Below are 13,142 nucleotides of genomic sequence, written 5' to 3'. Positions count from 1 at the left end.
ACAAAACAATCATTCTTAATTTGACAGCAGTCACTTGCCTTACAACATTGTAAAATCAGATAGAACATCTAAGGGTACACACAAATTCAAAACATTTATAATAAGCAGGGGAGGGTCGGCACAGATTTAAACAGACTTTTGAACAATCCAGTAACAAATCCAGCACACGCTTTCTCACATTTTTGTATTAACTTTGTAATTTTCTTGCATCCCTCCTCTACAGCTCTCAGCACTGTGTGGTACATATCTACACACATTTGACACGCATCTGTATAGCTCTTATTGAGAAACATAATCAATCTATCATTAATTCAATCCATGTGTGTGTTTGTGTATCTCAAAATAATAATATTGTCATTGAAAGATTAATGTTAGATATCTTTGTACTGACCTAACCTCCTTACCTTATCCCAGAAAAGAGCAAAAGCTGCTGCCGTCTGAAGCAGGACAATGTAGTTGTTCCCCTGAAAGCCATACAGGCGTCCTTTCACCCTGTCATCATCCTCAGCAGCCCTCCACTGATGAGGACGAGGAGGATGATAAGGATGATGATGTTATTAGCTAATATTTGTTGAGTCCTCTCTATATCTATACACCTCTTTTTAGAGTTTTCCTCCATAATCTCCAAGATCATTTAACCAATTAAAAAGTTGTTTCTCTTTAGACTGTCCCATATACTTTTAGAGGATCTTAATGTGAACTCATTTTATCCTTACAGTAGCTGGTGTTATTTGCCTCACTTTATAGATAGGTAAATGGAGGCCCTGAGTTAGTAAATAACTGCCCGGGTTAAATAGCTCAGCATTGCCAGAGCTGGAAACGAAACTCAGACTGTCTGCTCTCACATCCAAATGAAACCACTCTGCATCCTGCGTCTGCATCTGATAAAAACTGAACCAGGCCTCAGTTTAGGGAGCCACACTAAAGTAAAAAGTCATTCCACGCCCTAAATCTAAAAGTACTCAGGGATCTTTACATTCTCCTTTCAGTCAAACACTACTTATTGGCCTCCCTTCTTCCTGGTTTGGCCATTTGCTACCTGTTCAACACTGTATATATCAGGTAATCTCACCACACTTAACTTCCTGGGTGCAGAGGTGTACGTCTGTCTATCTCCTCTATTTCTTTTTTTAAGATTGGCCCCTGAGCTAACATCTGTGCCCATCTTTTTTCTTTTCTGTTTCCTTATTCTTCTCCCTAAAGCCCCTCAGGGCATAGTTGTATATTTTAGTTGTCTGTGCCTCTGGCTCTGCTATGTGGGATGACACTGCAGCCTGGCCTGATGAGCAGTGCCATGTCCGCGTCCAGGATCCAAACCGTCGAAACCCTGGGCTGCCAAAGCGGAGCGCGCAAACTTAACGACTTGGCCACGGCGCCAGCCCCCTCCATTTCTCTCATCCATAACATCGATGTTCATGACTGCCTACCTTACAGGGCGACCGTGAGGCTCAAATGAGACAGTACGTATAAAAATACTTTAGGGTCTTCAAAAGTTTAATATGTTGTTGTCTTAGAGTTATATAAACGACGTGTCCATTGGAGGAAGATATAAAAAATATAGAACCTAATAAAAATAAAAAATAACTTGAATTTTATCACTATTAACATTTTAACACATAGCCCAATTTTTGACTTTTTTTCTATGTAATATATAAATGCAGATAGAAATAAATTTTTAAATACATACATACATGCATAAGTTTTAAACGTGGGCATGACACACCTAAATCTACTTTAAAGTAAAATATGAATGTTAGTTATTACTTTTCTCTCTGATAATGTTGTTTACTATCTCCACAATTAGCTGAAAGTCCCTGAGGGAAAGGCATGTCTTACACATTTATCCTCCCAGCATCGTCACCCAAGTTGACAGTTCAGCATTCATTTACTGAACGCTAATGAAAAGGAATACAGAATTAAATGCAAGGCCTATGACAAATCTTGTAGTATTTTTCTGCATTTATCAGTCCCAAGTCCACAGGGCATGGATGTGCTTGCCTCTAAAGATGCAGCAAGAATCTCTTCCACTGCGGCCATCCATTCCAGTCACAGCCAGGAGAACAAAGGTACAACTCCCAGTGACTCTGAAAAATCCATTATTTAGAGCTTTCCTTCCTCTGTGAGTTTCTTGGCTGACTAGTTTTCTTCTAACACCCAGCTTTCTCCTGTGTGCAGTAGATGTCCAGTACCTGGACCTGCTGCTATTACATGCTGATACCTGAGTGACCTGCAGAAACAGTGGATGAGTCTTTGTCTCTCAGCGGGCACCTGCTCACTTGAAGCAGGAGCAAAGGCCTGGACATGGCGAATTTGATGGAGTTACCAGGGCCCTAGCCCAGCCAGAAGCTTATTTGCCAAACGTTTTCATAACAAGTTCTTTCACATACACTGTATGTTCACATAAACCTCTCACACTGACAACATCAGGTACTAACATCCCCTTCTAAATGTGGATACTACATTTTTCTAGGATCTCATGTTATACACTCCCCTCCCCAAACCCTAAGAGACAGGTAGAACAAATATCTTTCTCAATTTACAGATTAGAAAACTTAAGCCCATGAGAAGGTGATTCTCCTAATTTTTTATAGCTCAACACTGGCATATGAATCTGGATTAGCTGCTTATAATTTAATACATTAGTTATAACTTCTTTAATTTGAATTGATACCATGAAGCTATCTTTTTAAAATCAATTTCATTTATCAATTTTTCCAGGTATCTTTTTCAGAATTATTTCCACATTCATTTGATCAAAATCTGTGTATTCCATCACAAAAATTAAAGGATAGTAACATAATTAAGAACATAAAAAGCTGAAATGCTTAGACGTCAAAAAAGAACAATGGTGCAATTAAAAAACTACACTGAAAACCCTCACTTTAGAAGGGTGGGCCTATCATCTTCCTGAAAAAAGATAAATTCTGTACCTAACATAGTGTGTGGTGATTCATTCAAGCACATTTCCTGGAAATAGATACGTATTTTTCACAGGGCATCACAATATCAGGAATGTTGTCAAGATCAGAAAATCTAAAAGTCCAAGAATTCTCAAATCTTGTCATTCCAGTAACTTAAGACTCACATTATTCCCCATCACACTTAAATAATGTTATGAAGTACTTTACATAATAAAAAAATTTTTTTAATTTAATTTTTCTTAAAGTATTTTATACATATTATCTCATTTAATTCTCACAACATTGTAAATGCTCCAGATAACATAGCCAGCAGATGCCATAAAAGAGAACTTGCAGGCGCAGAGCTTCCTAAACTACTAAAATGCAGGCTGTGATTCAATAGGTCTGGCTTAGGGCTGAGATTCTACGTTTTTAACAAGCTTCCAGGGGATGCTGATGCTGATGCTGTTGGAGCTTGGACCATACTTTGAGTAGTAAGGTGCTAGGGAAGAGTTAGAAGGGTGATCTCATCTTCTTGGTCTTAACCATGTATAAGGCACCTGGCCAAGCCCTTTGTTGCAATATTCTACAGTTCAATGTTAGAGGAATGAATTAAGGCATTATTTCCAATCTTTATAATAACAATTTGAGGCAGAAATTGCTAGTAAAACAATATTTAGCAAGAGACAATGCTTCTCAACCAACTCTCCTGTTTCATATAACCACACATCTAAGCTCTGGTGGAAGGGATGTGAGCAGAAGTTACGTGTGCCACTTTGGGATGGTGCCCCTAAAAGTACATGTGAATGAGCTCCTCTAGCCCTTTCTCCATTCCCTTCAGAGTGAGATAACGAAAACTGGAGCAGTCACCCTTGACCCTGAGATCAAAGTTTCTATTGAGGTTGGTGTCCGAGGCCTCCTATCAGCCTTGGTCTGCTTACCTCTGGATTATATCTATGAAATATGTAAATTTCTATCATTTCTCTCATATCTAAACTACTGTGATGTCTTTCTTTAAACTATGTATACAATTACATAGCCTGTATTCTCACTAATACAATCATCAAGGTAAGTATCATTAATTATTTTATAGACATATAAGCAATCTCAAAGAGGCAGCATAATTAATTGAAGATTACTCAGCTGGTAAGTAGAAAATCTGGGATTTGAACCCAGGCCAGCCAGATTCCTCCACTATACCTTCCCCAGGGTACCCTGGGTGTGCAAAGAATGGGTAATAGAAGAAAAATATCATGGATATTTGTTATTGATTACCCAAAATGAATTATTACATAAAAAAATTGAACTTTGGGGTTAGAAAGGACCTCCAAACTCTGTTTAATCTATAAAAGAGTGCAGATGGCTATCCATGCCTCTCATTGTCAAAGAGCTCCATGGTTACCAGTCACTGACCAGACCCCTTAGGCTTACTTCCTGCTTTTTTTCTTCATCAACAGAGATTATAGCAACTATTTCTGTTGTTTTGGCATCTGCTATGGACTGAACTGTGTCCCACGGAAGGCTTCTGTGGCTCTTCTTACCCTGAGCAAACCCAAACTTAGCACCAGGATGGAGAACAGGCATGCTGCTGGGGGTCGCCCTGTAGGCCTCATTCGAATTTTGACCATCTGCATTAGACTGGAATGCTACGTATTCTATGATTTTTTTAAAAAGAGAAAGTAGAGAAGTCTTTTTAAGTGTCAGTAAATATGCTCTTTTATCAGGTTTCTTCTTTTATCAGCTGTTCTGTAGAGGTTTCATTGTGAACAGAAGTAACAAAAATAGATCAGCTCTGATCATTTCACTTTACCATCTGGAAAAAGATGGGTTTGGTCTTATTTTTTTTAAGTTCCAATTGACATACTTCTTAAAAATAATAGTTTAAAAAACATCTACCTTTCAGTTTCCATGCCACCTATCATGACAATGGGTGAGTCATCAGAAATCAAGGAGATTTTGTCCAAGCCCATTGAATGTACAACCCTAATGTAAACTATGGACTCTGGGGATTATGACATATCAATGTAGGGTCACCAACTGTAACAAATGTACCGCTCTGGGGGAGGATGTTGATGATGGGAGAAGCTATGTATGTGTGGGGGCAGGGGATAGATGAGAAACTCTGTACCTGCTCCTCAATTTTGTTGTGAACATAAAACTGCTCTAAAAAAAAAAAAGTTAAAAAAAAAATGAAAGCAACTAGGCTACTTCAGATAACTGAGCTTACGAAGTCACTGTAAGCTAAAGGAATAATGGAGCTTGAAGCAAAAGACCAGCGAAAAGGATGCTCAGTTAACCAGGCAAGTGTTAAATGATTAAATCGAAATATAAATACACAGATATAAATACTATCTCCTAAGAATCAGTAGGTACCTGTAACTGATGAATAGTAGTTTCTCTGAATTAATAACTATTTTGATTTAACAAAAGAACGTGAATCATATAAAGTATTAAAGACATTTTGTTGCCTCATCAAAGATGTGAAAAATATGTGGGTCTTTACCCAGAGTTAGCATCTTAGAGGCAAAATTTCATCTTTTGCTATTTCCATCCAAACTCCTACATCACTTTCACACAGTCCAGCTGAAACAGTTAACAGTCAAGGAATACAATCTAAGAGACACGCTGGCCTCTGCATAGTTTAAGTATGAAAGAGATAGAGCCTTGGATTATGTTTTAAAATACCAGAAAGCTAGATCCCTGAACTACTCAGAAACTACTTTCACTGAAACTACCTTGAAAACACTTTCACTGAGTTATATTGAAATCTTATACCTTTGGCTTATATTGAGGATTTATTGTAAGACATAAACATGAGAAAAATGCTTCCATGTCTGCAACGAATTTATATTGGAAAGGTTACTGCTAGGTTACCCTAAGTTGAATGTCTAAGTTCCGCATGATATTTTTCCTTTTAAATTTAGTTCAAAGGGAAAAAAAATACTCCCTTTCTGGGGATGTTTAGCATGCTTCCTCTTACCAAGTGAGAATGATGTTACCCATTATCTTTTTACCTTGGGTTTGAGGAGCTGAGATCTAATTCTAAACTCAGTCACAGCAATTGTGATTATCTCAACATCTTTGCTTATTTCCCCTTTTGTGTGTAATTTTTATGTTAATATCTAGATCAACAATGTTATATAAACATTGCAAATTCTTTTTAGAAACATTCAACTGTATGATTTTAATGAATGAATATAAATCAAATCCATTCAAAATGATAATCTACAGTTTCAATTTAATACACATTATAAAATAACTCAGAATGCAAAGAAATATTTCATGCTTTGTGAGTTTAAAAATTGATAAATAAACTGTGTTTAGGATGCAAAGAACGAAGCCAGAAGTCTCTCAGCCTGAAGATGCTGCTGGTCAGTGGTGAGCAGTCTAGCGTGCTCCCTAGAATGCAAGACGTCCCCTTTTCCTCCTTTCCTGGGTCAGTAGACATGTGACTGAAATCTACAAAGCAGAGTGGTGACCCCTCCCTAGAGGCCCCTGGCATCTGCGTTAGCTTTGAAAGCTCTCGTGATGTGCAAATGTAATTTGGACTTGACCTCGAGGCATTATATAAAAATAGCAGCCTTTCATATTGATGAGGCTTTAAAAAAGATGCCGGTCCTTTAGACCTGGTCAAGCATGTGCCTTCAGGACATTCAGCAATCAATTTAGAAAGTAATTTGCAGATCTGCCAAGCATACACAAATAGAAGAAGTTCCTTGGAGATGGGCCCTGAGGTCACGGGGTCTCTATGAGGGTTTAATCATAGAAACAAAGAGAAAAGAAATGTGAGTGGCATTTCCATGCTTTCTAAAACCTTCCAGCCAGTGGTTCTCAACTTTTTCTGCCTCTGCTCAACTGAGGGACTCCACACACATCTAACAGTAACTGTGGCTATGATTCTCAAGGGTCTGTGGAACAGGAAGCTTAAAAACCCCTCTCTCCCATCAACTCGAACACAGACTCTCCTCTAAGCCCAGTGAGAATCACTGCAAAGCAGAATGGACGGATCAGTTCCAAGTTTAGTATAGAAATTCGTGATAAAGGAACCAGATCAAAGAAAGAGAAGACGATGAAAGAAAATGAGGTGGAAAGATTTAGAGGGAGGAGGAAATGGTGAGAATGTCAACATACGGGGAGAGAGATGTGTAGAGAGAGAGACAGGCTGGTGCAGAATTTGGGAACGAAGCCAATGAGAGTGGTATAAAGAAGCACAAAATTAGCCAAAAGATAAGTTAAGGAAACTACAACATATGACAAAGGAGTAATATCTCTAATATGTAAAGAACCCATAAAAATTGATTAAAATATTTAAATACCCAATGAGAAAAATGGGGAGAAGATATAAACAGGCAACACATTAAATAAAAATATATGTGATCAAAAATACGTAAAAATTACAGGCTAAAAGCGGACAAAATTTATTTACCTAAGTCTGGAAATATCTAAAGATGTTAATACCCAGGGGACAGCAGTATATAGGAAAATCAACACTCTGCAAATTGGAATAACCTTTCTAAAGAGTAATTTCAGGGACTGGCCTAGTGTCATAGTGGTTAAGTTCTTGTGCTCTGCTTCAGTGGCCCAGGGTTCTCAGGTTCAGACCCCAGATGCAGACCTACACACGGCTCATCAAGCCATGCTGTGGGGGCATCTCACATACAAAACAGAGGAAGACTGGCATAGATGTTAGCTGAGGGCCAATCTTCTTCACCCCCGCCAAAAAAAGAGAGTAATTCAGTCTTTAAAATCTGCATATCCTTTGATCCAGGATTTATTGTAAAAAATTTAGTTAGACCCATATATAAAGGCATTTGTACATGGATTTCCATTACAATTTTTTCTAGTAATGAGAAATTGAAATAAATTTAATTGTTCAATAATATGACATTGGCGTGTTTTTAATTGGGATTCTGTGAGAGCTGACTCTGAGATAAGGACGTGAGCACAGGCTGTTTGAGAGGTGATCCCAGGAAACAGAACTGGAAAAATGGAGAAAGTGAGATAGATGAGGAAGAAAATCCAATACCGTTTTCAGGAACGAGCTAGTTACTGCTGCAGGCAACTGCATCTAGATTCCACAGCGGACCTCTGCAGAATTATGTAGCATGTATCTCCTAACTGTCCCAACACAGAACCCGGGGGCTGGGCATTTATCCACCAACTCCCATCCTCCATTGGTTGAAGTGCCAGTATTGACTCCAACTTTCTAGGTTGTACCTTCCTGTGTCTAGGTGACCTTTGCAGCTTTGGAGGAAGCAGAGCAGAGATATGGCACAGCTTGCAACTGACATGAGACACTGTCAAAGGTGCATGGAATGGTCCTCCATAGCTGTGCTAATATCAGATAGGCTAAGGGATATAACAATTATATTCACACTTCAAGTTAAAATCAGACTACAAGCAGAATATACAGTGTACTTAAAGTTTAAAATAGATAAAGTAGACACACACACTCACATAGACAAACACATGAAATATGCCTGGCAGGATATTTACAAAAAGTTAGTTAGTAATTATCTCTGGATAATGATTATCTTGGGTGATTTATACTTTTTGTTTAATGTTTGTATATCAGTATTAAATTACGCAAGTAATTGTAGTTATAATTTTCCTGCAAAGAATAGGTCTTACTTGAATAATAAAAAGAACCAAGTTCATGTTCTTTTAACAGGTCTCATTAAAAAAACCCACATTTGCTCTATATTTATAAGCAACATTAACAGTATGTACAGTATATTAACATCTTCAAATTATTCAATAATTCCAATTACCTTTAAACTAAAAGCTAGTATAGGAAATAGCCGCCTTTGGAGTATTTACATGTTGACAGTGATATTTCAAGTATAAACAAATCATTAATAATTTAATTCTAAACTCTCAATTAAGAGAAAGTAGAATGGAGAAAATAACAAAATGAGTGGATAACAGAATAAACTTTGCATTCATTACAGTGATGATCGATCATTTTGCCAGCCACTCCAGCTACTCTCACTTTGAAGAGCACCATCAACTTCTTCCTTACCACCTCTAAACCACTTTGCCTAGGCCCTAATATCTTTGTGCTAATATTATTGCACCCTCCCCATTCACTCACTCTTTCAAGTAACTATTGAGTGGCTACCATGAATCAGGTACTCGACTAGGCATGAAGACACAATAGACAAATTCTCCATTCTCAGGGTACTTACCATCTCCTGGGTAACCAAAATAGTTACATGGCAGGCCATAGCAGGGGTAAACACAGGATGCGGAGCAGTAGTATATAAAAAGACACCCAGTTTAGTCTTGGAGGGTGAGGTGGGAGGGGAAGGGTCCACAAGGAAGTGCCATAGTAATTGAAGTCAGAAGGACAACAGAAGATAGTAGTAGAGGGAAAAAGAGGAACTGCCAGATGGAAGGAAAAACATGGACTTCATTATCTTTTAGGAACCATTTCCAATGACATCATTTTCCTAACCATCTCTTTCCTTGCATTAGTCTCCAAAGGATTAAAAAAAACCTGTAAAGCCTCCTTCTCATTTCCAACTGAGAAGGTACAATGCCTCTGCCTGGCTGTCCTGACTCCAGCTGGGTTGGCTGTCCACTGTGGCCGTGCAAGATGAAGTCCATTCTTCCCAAGAAGTACCCCCTGCTCTCTCCAGGCCAAGCCCCTTGCCATGTATGTTCCATTGATCCCCATCATCATGCCCTAAATACTCAGGCACCTTGTCTGGAATGCTATCTCTACCCCTCTGCCTTGCTACCTCCTCATCAATCTTTCATGTGCTAGCTTTTGGGTGTCCTACCTTCAGAAATCGTTTTGCGCTGCCTTTTGTGGGTCTTCCTCTCACTGAACTCCAGCTTCTTTGAAAAATGTGTAGTCCGTAAATTAGTTCTCAATGTTTAAAAAGTGCCTATTAGGTGTCCCTGTGGTTTTACTTTCTTTGGTATTGATTTTCCTAACCAATTGTCAACTTTCAAGGAAGAGTTCTAAGCACATAGAAGGCAGCAGGATATAGGTTATTGCTCATAAATAAGAACAATGGATCAGCAGAAAGAGGCAAGTGATGAAAAAGTAAACTCATGATTATTGGGCCCCTTCTTGATGTCAGCACAATGCTAGACCCACTTGTCATTTCCTTCATTGCTGTGTGAGATGCTCATTGTTAACCTTGCAAATACTATAAAGAGAATAGACCATGGCATCAGAGGACCAGAATTCAAGCTTCTTTCAATCATGTGAGTCATTAATCTCCCTGCACAATATTTTCAAATCAAATAGCTGTTTTTCATGAATAAAATACAGTTTCATCAAATAGGAAGAGAGCAAAAGTGGGAGCTGAAGCCAGATGAGAGACAGAAAAGGGAGAATTCTATTTTAAGATCCCCGATAGACACATCTGGATGCACAAAGAGAGTCTTCATTTTTAATCCTATGAAAACATGAATTACTCCAAGGAGTTGGGCTGCGTACTGCTGTTCCAATTCATGAATAACACAAAAGGTCTGTCTGAAGGGTTTTGTGTGTTCCTCACAGGGATTCATGCAGGTTTCTGGTGCCACACAACCTTCTAAAGGCTATCTGCCCCCATCAGGAATGGAGAGCTAGTAACAAAAGTGTAATTACCGTGGATAGAGAGGTCTCTCATTCCTATCTTTAGCACTTATTCAGGACAGAGAGAAACAATAATATGACAGCGGAGAAAATGTGAAAAAATAAAATAGTGAACTTAACAATGAAATGTGAGTGAAAATTTGGCTGTTTATTTTTCTCAAATAGGTTTCTTATTCTGAATTGAGTATTTGTAGACATTGTCTTGAAAATGAACAAAGTGAGCCTTTCACTACAAGAAAATCAAATGATAGTATTTGTTGCCAGTGATATAATTCAAGCATTCAAGCAAATATTTGTATTTCGGAAAATATATATAGGCTACTATACACCCAACAGCTTCCTAGTCATTAAAAACTATTCTGAGGAGATAAGTGAGAACATTAACAAATATGGTCTTGATATATATAATGACGTGTTAACATTTGCAAAGTCTATATAACTTGGTGAACCAACAATTTCCAAATGACCAACGCATGATGTTAAAAAATCACACATGGGTGAATGGTCCATTCGAAGGGAAAGAGATGAGTGGATATTAATGTAACTGGTGCAGAAAGTTCGCTGACATTAAACAAATGACTGTCAAGTTTTGGTGTAGTATCAAAGAAGAACAGCTACAGTTTTCTGGAAAACGCTATTAAGATATCTCTGCCTTTTCCAGCTAAAGACCTTTGCCAGGCCAGATTTTCTTCTTATACTTCAACCAAAGAAGACACATTGTAACAGAATGAATGTAGAAGTGGGAATGAGAATCCAGCTCTCCTCTACTAACCATATATTAGAGAGAACTATAAAAATTTCTAATTTTTTTCTTAGAAAATATTTCTCTTAAAATGTTATTTATGTAACTTATAATGATTTACTCTTATTTTTTTTTAAGATTTTATTTTTTTTTCCTTTTTCTCCCCAAAGCCCCCCAGTACATAGTTGTATATTCTTTGTTGTGGATCCTTCTAGTTGTGGCATGTGGGATGCTGCCTCAGCTTGGTTTGATGAGCAGTGCCATGTCCACGCCCAGGATTCGAACCAACGAAACACTGGGCCACCTGCAGCGGAGCGCGTGAACTTAACCACGCAGCCACGGGGCCAGCCCCGATTTATTCTTATTTTTAAATAAATTAATAAATATTTTAAAAATTTATCAAAGTTCTAATACAATAGATAGCAATACACATAACTAATAAAAACAAAAGCTCTTAACAATCCTGTATAATTGTTACAAGTATAAAGGGGTCCCTGAAACCAAAGAGTTTGAGAACTACTGTGCAAAGGACAGTAAATCAACAAAATGAAAAGTACCATGTGTCTGGAGATGGTGGAGCAGAGCTGCCCTACTAGCCTAAGCCAGTCACACTGCAGGTGTTACATGAAGGAGAAATGAACTTCTTTTTCTATAAGCTACTATGCTGCTAGGTCTCTTTGCTACATGACTGCTGCAGCTTAGCCTTCATCCTGACCTATCAAAACACATAAGCCAACAGATACACAAACTGGGAAAAGCCCTGGTTCTCAAGGATGGGTTCCTTTAAATCTATCCACTGAATATCAGCATGTGCCATATGACATAAACTGCACCTGATACTCAATTTGATGCATCCCCTCCTCTACCCTTCCCAGCCCTTAACATACACCAAAATTAGTCCCAAGAATCCAAAATCTATAAAGTTGGATCGGTTGAGTAGGGTAAGACTCTTTTTGTCAAGGTGGCAATATATGATGTTGATACTCCATAGAGGTACGAAGAGAATAAGGGTTGACCTTTGAGACAAGACAGCCTAAGACACCTTCAGGATTTACACAAGTTATCAATTTTTTTTTTCAGTTTTTCTCTTAGGAAGATCAGCCCTGAGCTAACATCTGTCGCAAATCCTCCTCTTTTTGCTGAGGAAGATTGGCCTTGAGCTAACATCTGTGCTTATCTTTCTTTACTTTACATGTGGGACACCTGTCACAGCATGGCTTGATAAGCAGTGTGCAGGTCTGCACCCAGGATCCGAACCGGAGAACCCCGGGCCACCAAAGTGGAGCATGTGGACTTAACCACTACACCACTGGGCCAGCCCCAAGTCATCAATTTTTTTGAAACGAATTTACTTTAAGCTAAGATCTGTCTACTTAAAAATCATCTTCCTGAGAACATTTAAAAGAAATTATATAAGAAAAGGGTGAAAAGCCATAGCTTGCTCTCTCTCTTTTAGAAATATTGGGCATTTTAGGCTTGATTTTTCTTATGCAGAAAATTTGGCTTGCTTTTTAATATGTTATCTTGTCACCATGCCTGTGTACTATATCTGAAAACCTATAAGTAACAGTCCACATTATATAGATCATGCATCCAAACATATTAAGTATAAATAGTTCTACGTTTCCCGAACTCCTAAAGTGCCAATAATCTTCTGTCTAGATACGGTCATATACGGTTATGGAAGACATGTATTTTACATGAATGAATATGTTAGAAGAAAAAATTGTATTGTGCTATCATTATTTAAGAATGCTGCAGGAAAATACAATATTCACACTTGCAAAGCAGCCAAATACCTGTAACGTTCAATTATATTAATAGAGAATACCACTTTTATGAAATGCAGGGGAATCCACAAGTAGAGAAATAAAAGCTCCTTAATTTCCAAATCCCTGAAATTACT

General features: G+C 38.1%; 1 protein-coding gene across 2 annotated transcripts in view; it reads right to left on the bottom strand.

Moving 5' to 3' along the window:
* Window positions 1–13,142, bottom strand: part of CERS6 (ceramide synthase 6) — a 302,891-nt gene that overhangs the window by 78,002 nt on the left and 211,747 nt on the right. The gene's annotated exons all lie outside the window — the stretch shown is intronic.

Source organism: Equus asinus, chromosome 4 (genome assembly GCF_041296235.1).
Source record: "Equus asinus isolate D_3611 breed Donkey chromosome 4, EquAss-T2T_v2, whole genome shotgun sequence".
In the NCBI taxonomy this organism is placed as follows: domain Eukaryota; kingdom Metazoa; phylum Chordata; class Mammalia; order Perissodactyla; family Equidae; genus Equus; species Equus asinus.
Note: the sequence above shows the minus strand (reverse complement) of the source record. Positions and strands in the feature narration are given on the sequence as shown.